This window comes from Poecile atricapillus, chromosome 2, assembly GCF_030490865.1.
Source record: "Poecile atricapillus isolate bPoeAtr1 chromosome 2, bPoeAtr1.hap1, whole genome shotgun sequence".
In the NCBI taxonomy this organism is placed as follows: domain Eukaryota; kingdom Metazoa; phylum Chordata; class Aves; order Passeriformes; family Paridae; genus Poecile; species Poecile atricapillus.
Window position 1 is genome coordinate 95,666,783 of NC_081250.1, and position 10,000 is coordinate 95,676,782.

General features: G+C 33.9%; 1 protein-coding gene across 6 annotated transcripts in view; it reads right to left on the bottom strand.

Annotated features, from left to right (window-relative positions):
* Positions 1-10,000, bottom strand: part of ZNF407 (zinc finger protein 407) — a 337,294-nt gene that overhangs the window by 142,144 nt on the left and 185,150 nt on the right. The window lies entirely within an intron of this gene.

Below are 10,000 nucleotides of genomic sequence, written 5' to 3' on the forward strand. Positions count from 1 at the left end.
TCTGTCTGTCTCAGGTTCAGACAGTAGAGCTGCCTAGGGACTTCAATTTACATATTTTTGGAAATAAACAATTGTTAAATTCATCAGGCATTATTTGCTTCTCAGCATCTCCAGACTTATAAAGAAAAGAATACCCAATACTGCTGCTTTTCCTGATGGTTTGCATCCACCCTCAGTTAGGAAAAGCCCTTTTAAAAATTTTTCTCAAAGAGAAGGTTGCAATATTGCCAATTCTCACAAACTGGATGGCAGTATCAGCAGTAGAGTGTGCTTTACAAGGAATACAAATGAAAGTATATACCCAGAGTTTTACAAGGAATTTTTTCTCCCCACAATGTTCCTAGTTCATTCAACACACAGGACTGCCTTGCTCTACAAGACTCATTTGGTGGAGAAATTTTTCACCCCTTAAAATACTTCACACACAAAGTTCTCTGATTTTTTTTTTTTTTCCCCTTCTGGATAATAACTTACAAACATGAGCCCCAGTTTAATTGTTAAATCCCATTAAATCCAACAGAGGAAGTTATCACAACTAAATAAATTAATTCCAAAATTTGAAAAATACACTTGCATATGATCCATCAATAGAGCCCAAATTTCTGCTACTTTTCATAATATCACAACATCAATCCTTTAGATGAGCCAAAGGAGAAAATGAAGACTGTGCTAGATCACAACAAAAGTTGCTAATGGCACAAGAATACTAATATATGCCATGTGAAACTCCTCTTTCTAGCTGTAAACATATATCACAGTTCATCTGCTTTTCTGTCCCTACATACCTGCTCTCTCTGCCTTCACTTACATTTTTCCTGATCCTGTGTTCAGATATGTTTTTCTCCTCTTAGTGCCCATTTTTGCTACCTTCCCTGCTGCTAGTTAAAACATCATACACACAAATGCAATTCTCTATCCTTAACCCATAACATCTGTACTGACAAATTTATAGTCAACCAAACAAGGGTATCTTAAACTATGAGAAAAATTAAATTTCACTCAAAAAATACATTGTATAGATAAAATTAGCACCTAGGAAGCATACGTGCTCTTTCCTCTTCACAAGCCAAATTTTCCAGATATGGTTACTCAAGAACCGAGTACAATTGATTTTTCACAATTTCTGGATTGGAAACAACATAGATCTTCAGCCCTGAAATCTGATGGAAAGCTGGATTTACAGAACCTGAATAATTTAAAAAAGGGGGAGCAGATAGGCAGGGAAGGGGTTTTGAGAATTTTATAGTGATTTTTCAGAACTGAATCTAGGCACTTATTAAGTCAAGTATTATTATACAAAGTCTATGCAGAAGGTATTGATGATATAACTGTACTGACTACCTCACATCTTCCTAGTAAGAACCTACTAGAAATACATACTGCCTAATGATATGCAGAGAAAGCAAATATTCTTACTCTCAATGGTCTTGAAAGTACTTAAGCAGACTGGTACAGCAGTTGGATGAAAAGCTGAGCAACATGTCAAAAGCAACGCTGAAGTGTGTACCATTTCTGCAGCTTACTAAACTGGATTATGACCTTAAATGAAAATCCAACAAGTGAATACATTTCTCTAAGTTCTTGAAGTTTGCAGCATTTATCTGGCTTCATTCTAGTGGCTCACCACATGCTGTCAAAATATGTGTATAAATTTTAAAAACCACTAAACTGTACCTGCTATTAAGCCTTTAAAATAAAACAAGAAATGGGTGTCAATAAGTACCTAGCAAAGGACTTTGAAACACGCAGTTTTCCTCAGGAAAGAAAACTTGCATGAAAGAATTGCATAGTGATGCCTTAAAAATGAAGACACCTTGCTTGGAAAACTGAGCAATGTGCGAGATGATGAATCACATTTGTGCAAAAAAAAACAACAACAAAAAAATCAACAAATTCAACCCAGTTGTTTGGATGGGTCTAAGAACTTGACTACATCACATTCTGGACAGCACTCAACATTTCTTCAGCTGTGAGGAAAAAAAAAAAGTGTTTTCAAAACTGCCATCACCTCAAGTCTGAGTCTTAACAGAAGATTGTTCTGACTTGTGCATCAGCAATAGGTTACGTGCATCAATTTCTGACCTTTGCTTCAGCTTTGAAATATCACCAATTTCAAATTTACCCATCCTAACACACTGGGCCGAATGCTTCATGTCACAGAAGTGACAAAATTGGCCCACTGCATTCAATACAACAGCAGAGCAGAGGAAAATGTAGGTGTAGCTACAGGTGGGTTAATAATTCCACGGGTGCTATACACATCAGAACAGCACAGATCTGATTCTTCAGTCTCTCTTCTGACTTGGCAGTACACTTTGAGGTGAAATGTAGTGAAAATTTAGTCTTCTTTCTCAAGTATTTATACCTCTGAAAAGAGTGAGTTTCTCTGTTGAGGTGGCAGCTACTATTTCTACATCATTGCTTTTCAGAATAGAAGCATATCTGGATTTGTATCTTTCAAATTAAAAACATTTTTAGCATAATCTAGCATAAACAAAGTAGAACTAAAGGTTACTCTCCATGAGAAAAACAGTAGTGTGAGCCAGCTGAAAGACATGATGCAACCACCAGACACAGCCTCATGATTCCTACTGTATTCATTAAGGCATAATGGAAAGTTTTAAATTTATCATCTTCCACAGTGTTATAATATTCTGTCAATTTTGTAACATTAATCTTGCTGCAGAGCTTTTTATAACATAGAATCACTTAAAATAGTGTCACAGCCTACTGTTTAATGCACATAAAGGTATGTTTCATTAACACTACTCTGTGAGTTTTTACTAGGACAAATATATAATGTAGAAAAAACTGAACATCTGTATATAATAGTAATGATTCAAAAGCTTTTATACCAATAAAACTTACAGATTCATTTAAACAGTATTTTTTTTTCCTTTACCTAGAGGATGCTAGAACACGGTGATGGGACAGAAACACCGGATTAACACAATCTAATGGAATGACGCTATAAAATGGGCAAATTTTTGCAGTTCTATTACTTTTATCAGTTGTTCTCCATCATAAATTTCTCAGTTGCTACTGCAGCACATGTGATAATATTTTTAATCAAGAAAAGCTTGGTCTACCCTAAAACCATTCTGGATCTATTTATCTGAATACTGGAAAACCCCTGGAATTATATTTGATTCTGAGGGAAATAAATTCTGGAAGATTTTGAATTCCGTATAAGGAGATAAATCACTTAACCAAATGCTCTACAGAGTATTTCACATAAGCACAAGCAGCTCATGGCATTCAGGTAGATGAAGAACAGAAGGAAAATTGTAAAAAATTTAAGTCATTCTATGAACTCCATTGCATGGGACTCATCCATACGTTTGTAAATATGGATGTAAATATGGCCTTTAATTTTTAAGAGCCATATACCTTGCACTAGAGTTTAGTACATCAGTTCATGAGATGCAAATCATGAGGATCTTCATGACCATAAACATAGGCTCTGCTATCAAATGTTTGCACAATTTTAAGGAAAGAGATGCAATTACCTCCTGATACCATATTTGCTCCCAATGTTACATCAAGATGCCATTTACATCCTCAGGACATCTCCAAAGATGGATGCAATTAAACTAAAACTTGTCTTTAGAAATATATCTTTTATTTTAACTTTATTAGAACCATTACCTATCTTCTAGAATAGAAATAAAAAAATAGGAAAATAGAAAAATAAAAAAAATAGAAAAATAGAAAAATAGAATGAAAGAAATAGAAAAAAATAGAAATAGAAATAGAAATAGAAATAGAAATAGAAATAGAAATAGAAATAGAAATAGAAATAGAAATAGAAATAGAAATAGAAATAGAAATAGAAATAGAAATAGAAATAGAAATAGAAATAGAAATTTCCCTCAGTATCTTTTGAAAATAGAACAAAAATACATATAAACAAGTATATATATACTATAAACAAGAACCCAAAACTGCTGGGACCTGGAATGGTTGTTTCTTGTTTCAAAAAAGAAAACAGTTTACACTGTAAGAAGGGTTTTGATACTTGCTGTCAATTAGGGTTGGGTTTTTTGGGGAGTGAGGATGTTATTTTGGATATCTGTCAGGTCTCCACTGTAAGACTAGAAGCTTACAGCAGAATAGCAACATCAACAGGAACTTGTGTCATTAGAATAAATAAATCCCAAGAGCCAGTACAATCAACTGATAGACTTGTATATGTTTGAAAAACCATTGTAGACATCAATTTTTAGGTAGAGCTTATTGTCCCCTCTCAGACAGGACCCCCACACATGTAAGAGCTCACCTGTTATTCCAATGTGTATTTGCAGGAGATACTGTTAAGATGGAATTTACTGTACATGAAATGAACAGTGTAAGCTTTGAGCAGAGTTTTCCCATGGAAATTTTCTCTTCAGATGGACATCTAACCAGCTCTAAGTCAAACTGGACTGAAAATTAATCAAACAAAGTATTTTGAAAGAAACCCAAAAACTCTACCACACATGAGTAGACAAAACAATTTTCTTTCTTTCAGGGTTCTGACTACTCCTATGTTCATGTGTATATAACTTTAAAACATAAAGAAATTCCATCTCTGTGTATTCATCAGGTGCAGGAAAAGATCAGTGCTCTTTGTACATTTGCAATCAGGTACTTTGGCAGTGCTCACATTTCGTACTTTTCTACCACATTAAAGTCTTCTATCCTTTGAATTCTATTCTTCTATTCAAAAAAACACCCCAGCACAAAATGGCTAGAAATCAGCAGGTGCCGATTCTTACTCTGACCCACAATTAATTTCCAATTTAATTAAAATCTTTATTAAATATATATATATATATATATTTAAAACCCTAGAGGTCATTCAAAAGTGATGAAAATTACTCTGTTGCTAACAAAACCAAGGAAACACAATGAGTTTAATTTAGGTCACAGTGACATCAGAGAGGTTTATTTATTGCCAGCTTTGTTGCATCCAACAAAGCTTTAATCTGTGACATGCTGTAGCTTGTAAAACAGCAAAGTGGTATGGTATCAGAGAAACTACACCATGCCATACATTTCTAAAAATGTCTGGTGTCAAGCACGTTACATTCAGCAACATCATCAAGAAGAAAGGGAAGGGATTTTTGGGGGGTTGTTTTTTGTGTTTTCAGTTTACATTTACAGCTGAAACAACCTTTGAAAATTCCTATGAAGATTTCACATACTGAGAGACAGCTGGGTTTTTTTTTGTAGTTCGAGATGATGAGAGTACAATGTTTTTATGAAGCTGAAAATCAGGGCAGACCTTAGGTTTTACAAAGGGAAAGGTTGAGAATCAAGGCTTGGTTCTGTGAATTGCAGAGCTCATCCAGTATCAGACAGATACACCTCAGAAGGACAGAAGGGTGAGAAAATCAGATTTCAGCACATGCAGGACAAGGACTGTTTTGCTTGTTCAAGCCAGGGTTTCACTGGGGTATTATGGGAACAAAGGAATGCAGTGGGCTTTGGGTATCAAAACCTCTCCAACTCCAGATATATTTGGATGTTGATGGCCTGGACCTCCAGTCTGTTGGGAGTACCTTGGGGAGTGTTAAAGCCACTGTGAGCAGATTAACAGAGCCTACAGTGGCCCGCTGGACGTGTGGCTGCTGCGAACATGACTGAGAGTGAGGCTGTAACAACTGCTCCGCTTGCCTGACAAGTAGGTTCCTTTTAATTTTAACCAAATATGTATTGGGAAGTTTATGTATTTGTAGTTCAGCTACTTCTTAATTACATTTAACATATGCTACCATACTGCAGACTACTTAAAATATCACACTTTTTCAAATCCACATGCCAGTGATAGTTTGTATCTGGTGGTTAATTTAACCTGAGGTTCAGCTGCCAATGCGATAAGTTCACCTCCTTGAGAGAAGCCCAGATTTCCCTGCTTGTTCCTAAACCTTCCCAGCATGGTCTAGGTCTGATTAAGAGTCAGTTCCAGTGTAACCCTTTGCTGCAATGCTGAAAACCAGACAAATCACCATTTTAAATTTGAAAACTGCACTTTAAGGGTTTATTCTAAAAGAAAAAAAAAAAAATACCATTGCTAACACAACCAATAAAAATTAATTTGCTATGGATGTGTCGTTAGTATATATCCTCTTTAAATTGAGAAGACATAAGAGGAAATTTCCTCAGAGCTAGAATAAGCTATTTTTTTATTTTAAATCAAACTGCTCAAACAAGCATTTTACAGAAAAAACACCTATGAAAATTCAGAATTTTTCCTAAATCAGGTTTTATTCAATTAGTAGTTATTTAAAAAAAAAAGTCTTAACTTTTTTTTTTAAATTTACATTTAAATGAAATCATATTAAATAAAATAAAACTGTCATTTATTAAAAAAATAATCAAAAAGAAAACAAAATTTAAATCCCCTTAAGGAAAAATAAGAATATATGCTGAAAATCACAAACTTGAAAAAAAAAAAAAAAAGGCAACATGCTTTTTATTTCATCTTTGCAGTTGATAACACTATAAATCGGTTTTCACAAAGTTACTTATTTTGGTATTTTATTTAGACAAATATCTGTACAGTCTTATATGAGAATGACTGTTGGTTTGTGATTTTAATAGCTTCTCGAATAAGAGTCCACAGTTGTCACAGCAGAGTAATACCAACTTATGGTATGATTTTACTGACATCAGTAAAATATCAGACAAACTCAGTTTGACTCAAATCAGCTATAAGCAGTATTTTTTTCCTAAACCTAATATTATTATAATGCGATTTTTCATTATTAGTCCAATTCAACTTGTATTGAAGTCAATGAGATTATACTGAATTCTCTAAGTATTAGATCAGGGTCTACGATGATGCTGCTGCTACCACGAAACAAGTCTTGTCAAAAGGACTAAGATAAAGTACATCAAGCTTATATTATTAACAAATTACTAGTTTATTAAAAACTGAGCTTCTAAATTCTCATTTACTTTTCATCAATTTGCTTATTGTATCTCAGCTGGTATACTCAAAATAACTGTTCATTTTCATTTTACATGAGCTGTTTTAGTCACTATCATTTTCATGGTTTTGTCCACTGGCATAATATTCACAACAGTTTGCCAAAATTACTGGAAGATGCTTAACTCAACCAAAATACATGCCTTATACTTCTAGCAAGACTGATACCGACCTGAAAAGATTTTACAGTACTTATATAAAATTTTCAGTTTAAGCATTAGTCAAGCTATCAAGACCTGTTTGAGTATTGGTTTTGCAAGATTCTCTTTTTATTTCCTTATGATTTAGGCAAAATACTGTAGCACTCATTTGGCAGAAAATACTGTGTTAGATTGAGTTAATACTATTTGTGATAATAGTGGAACCACAATACAGCGAGAGATGATGAGACTGATATAATTGTTTTAATATAACATGCAAAAATGTTGCACATGTGGAATAGGAGAATTGAGAGCAAAGAGGAATATTATATGTCTGAGAAACAATGAAAATCCAACTAAAATTCACGGTCTTTTTAATATCACACATTTTGCTAAAATGCCAAGTGATACTCAGAGCACTGTGGTTAGTCTTAAATCACATATATTCTGCTACTGTAAAAACTGCACATTCAAAAATAATTAAAGCCAATATGTCTAAACTACAACACACAAACTGATGTACAATCTCATTAAAAATATACTGAGATGTCTATAGAAAGTATCCCAGGATTCAACAGGAAAAATGTCTATTTGGGAGTATTACATAGCATTTATCACTATTTCAATGTAATGCATATCACTAATGTGCCAGCAGAAGCTTTCTTCTCAGAAGGTTAACTCTTTGAATTAAACAAAAATTAACACATGGAAAGTGCTTACTTGTTGTTCTCTCCCTATTTTTAAACAGAGAAGGTACATAACATTACCAAGATATGCATGTATTTTTAATTAAGATTGTATCGTTCAAGGTTGTGATTCCTAAGCCAATTTACTATTTCAAAATGCAGTGCTCCTTCTAAATATAAACACAAGAGGATCAGAGTATTGTTGCACAAATCATTATGATTTTAACAGCTGTTCATTTATGGTCTCCATCATTTTGGAAACAATAGGAACATGAACAATTGACTTTATGTACATAAATGAATTCTTCTGCCATGTACGTTCTCCTAATCGGTCATGTTTCTGTTATGTCTTACCTCCTTATGACATGGAGATTAATTTTCTTAAGATCCTTCCTATGAATTCTAGAGAAGGTTCATTACTACTTTTTAAATAATGGGTACTACCTACTTAAAAAGAAAATAGAAATATGTGACAGAAATCACAAGAACTCTGAAGTTTGTGATGTAAATAAGCATTTCCATTGTGCATGGTTTCATACTAAATCTTCAGATTGACAAAACAGTGGATTTTCAGTACAGCAGATTACCTTTATTAAACTACATTTCAGATGTATTTCAATCATATTTTATTACCCTTTAAAATTAAATGAAATCAGAAGATTTAGGAGATTAAATGCCATTAAAAAGAATTAGACTCTCTTCCCTATTATAGTGTAGTATTATTTTCTATGTTTTCTTTTCAGTCTGTCCATACCAAAATATGCCCTTACCAACAACAAAATAGTATTAGGTAAGTTTAGATTATGGACTGCCTATTATCTACTACAAAATAACTCAGAAACCACTCTTGAATAATAATATCTATGACATAAATACTGTAGAGTTCAGCATACTTGATCTAAGCAGGATATTTTCTCATGTCAGGTCTGGTCTGCAGAACAATCAGGCAAATGACAGTGCTTTACCAGTGATAAACCATTACCTGTCCCTTGAAATTGCTGAAAGAAACAAATCTTTCTCAAACTTGGTGGCACTGAAACTAATACATCCACCCAGAACAGGATTTTTTTCACTCTCTGTAACTGCTGTCTTTATCAATTAATCTGATCATTTCTCTGTTTAGTAAGCCTACTCAGTAACTGCTAATAAAATACCAAATTTTAACACTGGATTTTGAAGGATTCTTATTTCTAGACCTTTTTCCAAGCTGTAAGGTTGAGGGTACTAAACATGCTTGCTCTTCACATACTTATCCCAGGGTGTTGTCTGCTCTTTTAGCTGGAAGCAAACCTCTAGTAAATTCCTATTTATCTCCTTGCCAATCAAGAAGTGAATGACTGACAGTAACAGAGCCTTATCTACGACTCCTGTCTGTGGTGCATTCTGCTAAATGATGTCATCGCTCTAGCAAGAGAAAATAAGCAGATTATTACAGTGACTAGAAGCAAACTAAACATTTGGATTTTTGCATGGACAGATTTACACACTGTCTGTCAGATAAAGCACAGTTTGCCTGCTGCTTACACAACAAGAATGTGCCTGACAGCTTCTTCCCAGCTTTAGTATCTGATTACATAAATAGGCCATTCCCCACCATTTCTAAAGACTGACAGTCTGTCTTAGTTTAAAGAGCAATTTCTGACTATCAGCCTTTCTGTCTTGCACACAAGGCTGATTATCATCAAGGCACTTCCTGGAGGTCCAATCAGTTGTTTTTTTTCTCTTGAATTCAGGACATTACAAAACTTGTAGCCACAAAAATATTAAGAAAATGAAAAATTCTTCTGTAAAAATTTACAAGCAGCAACCCAAAGCTTCCATTCCTCATCACAGTGAAAATTTTGCTGATTTCTAGGAGCATTTAGAGAAAGATTTTAGTGACCACTTTTTTAATTTTCACAATTACCATATTTGGGGAAAAAATTTATACAAATAAGTAAAACAAAACAAACAAAACAAAACAAAACCCCACCTACCAAAAAGTAACAGGTAGCTATTCCCCTGCATCATATTAAAAAAAAAAACCCCACAAAACAAAGGTAACCTTCTCATAAGTCTCAGAAATTCATAAAGTAGCTTTGTTGTCCAAGTCTTCAGTGGCCCTTCCCACTTTAACTTCAAAATTGTCATAGAAAGGATCTTCATAACCTTTTGTTTGTTTTTGCATTAGCTGTGCAACTGTTAGTCTTTTTTAATAATTC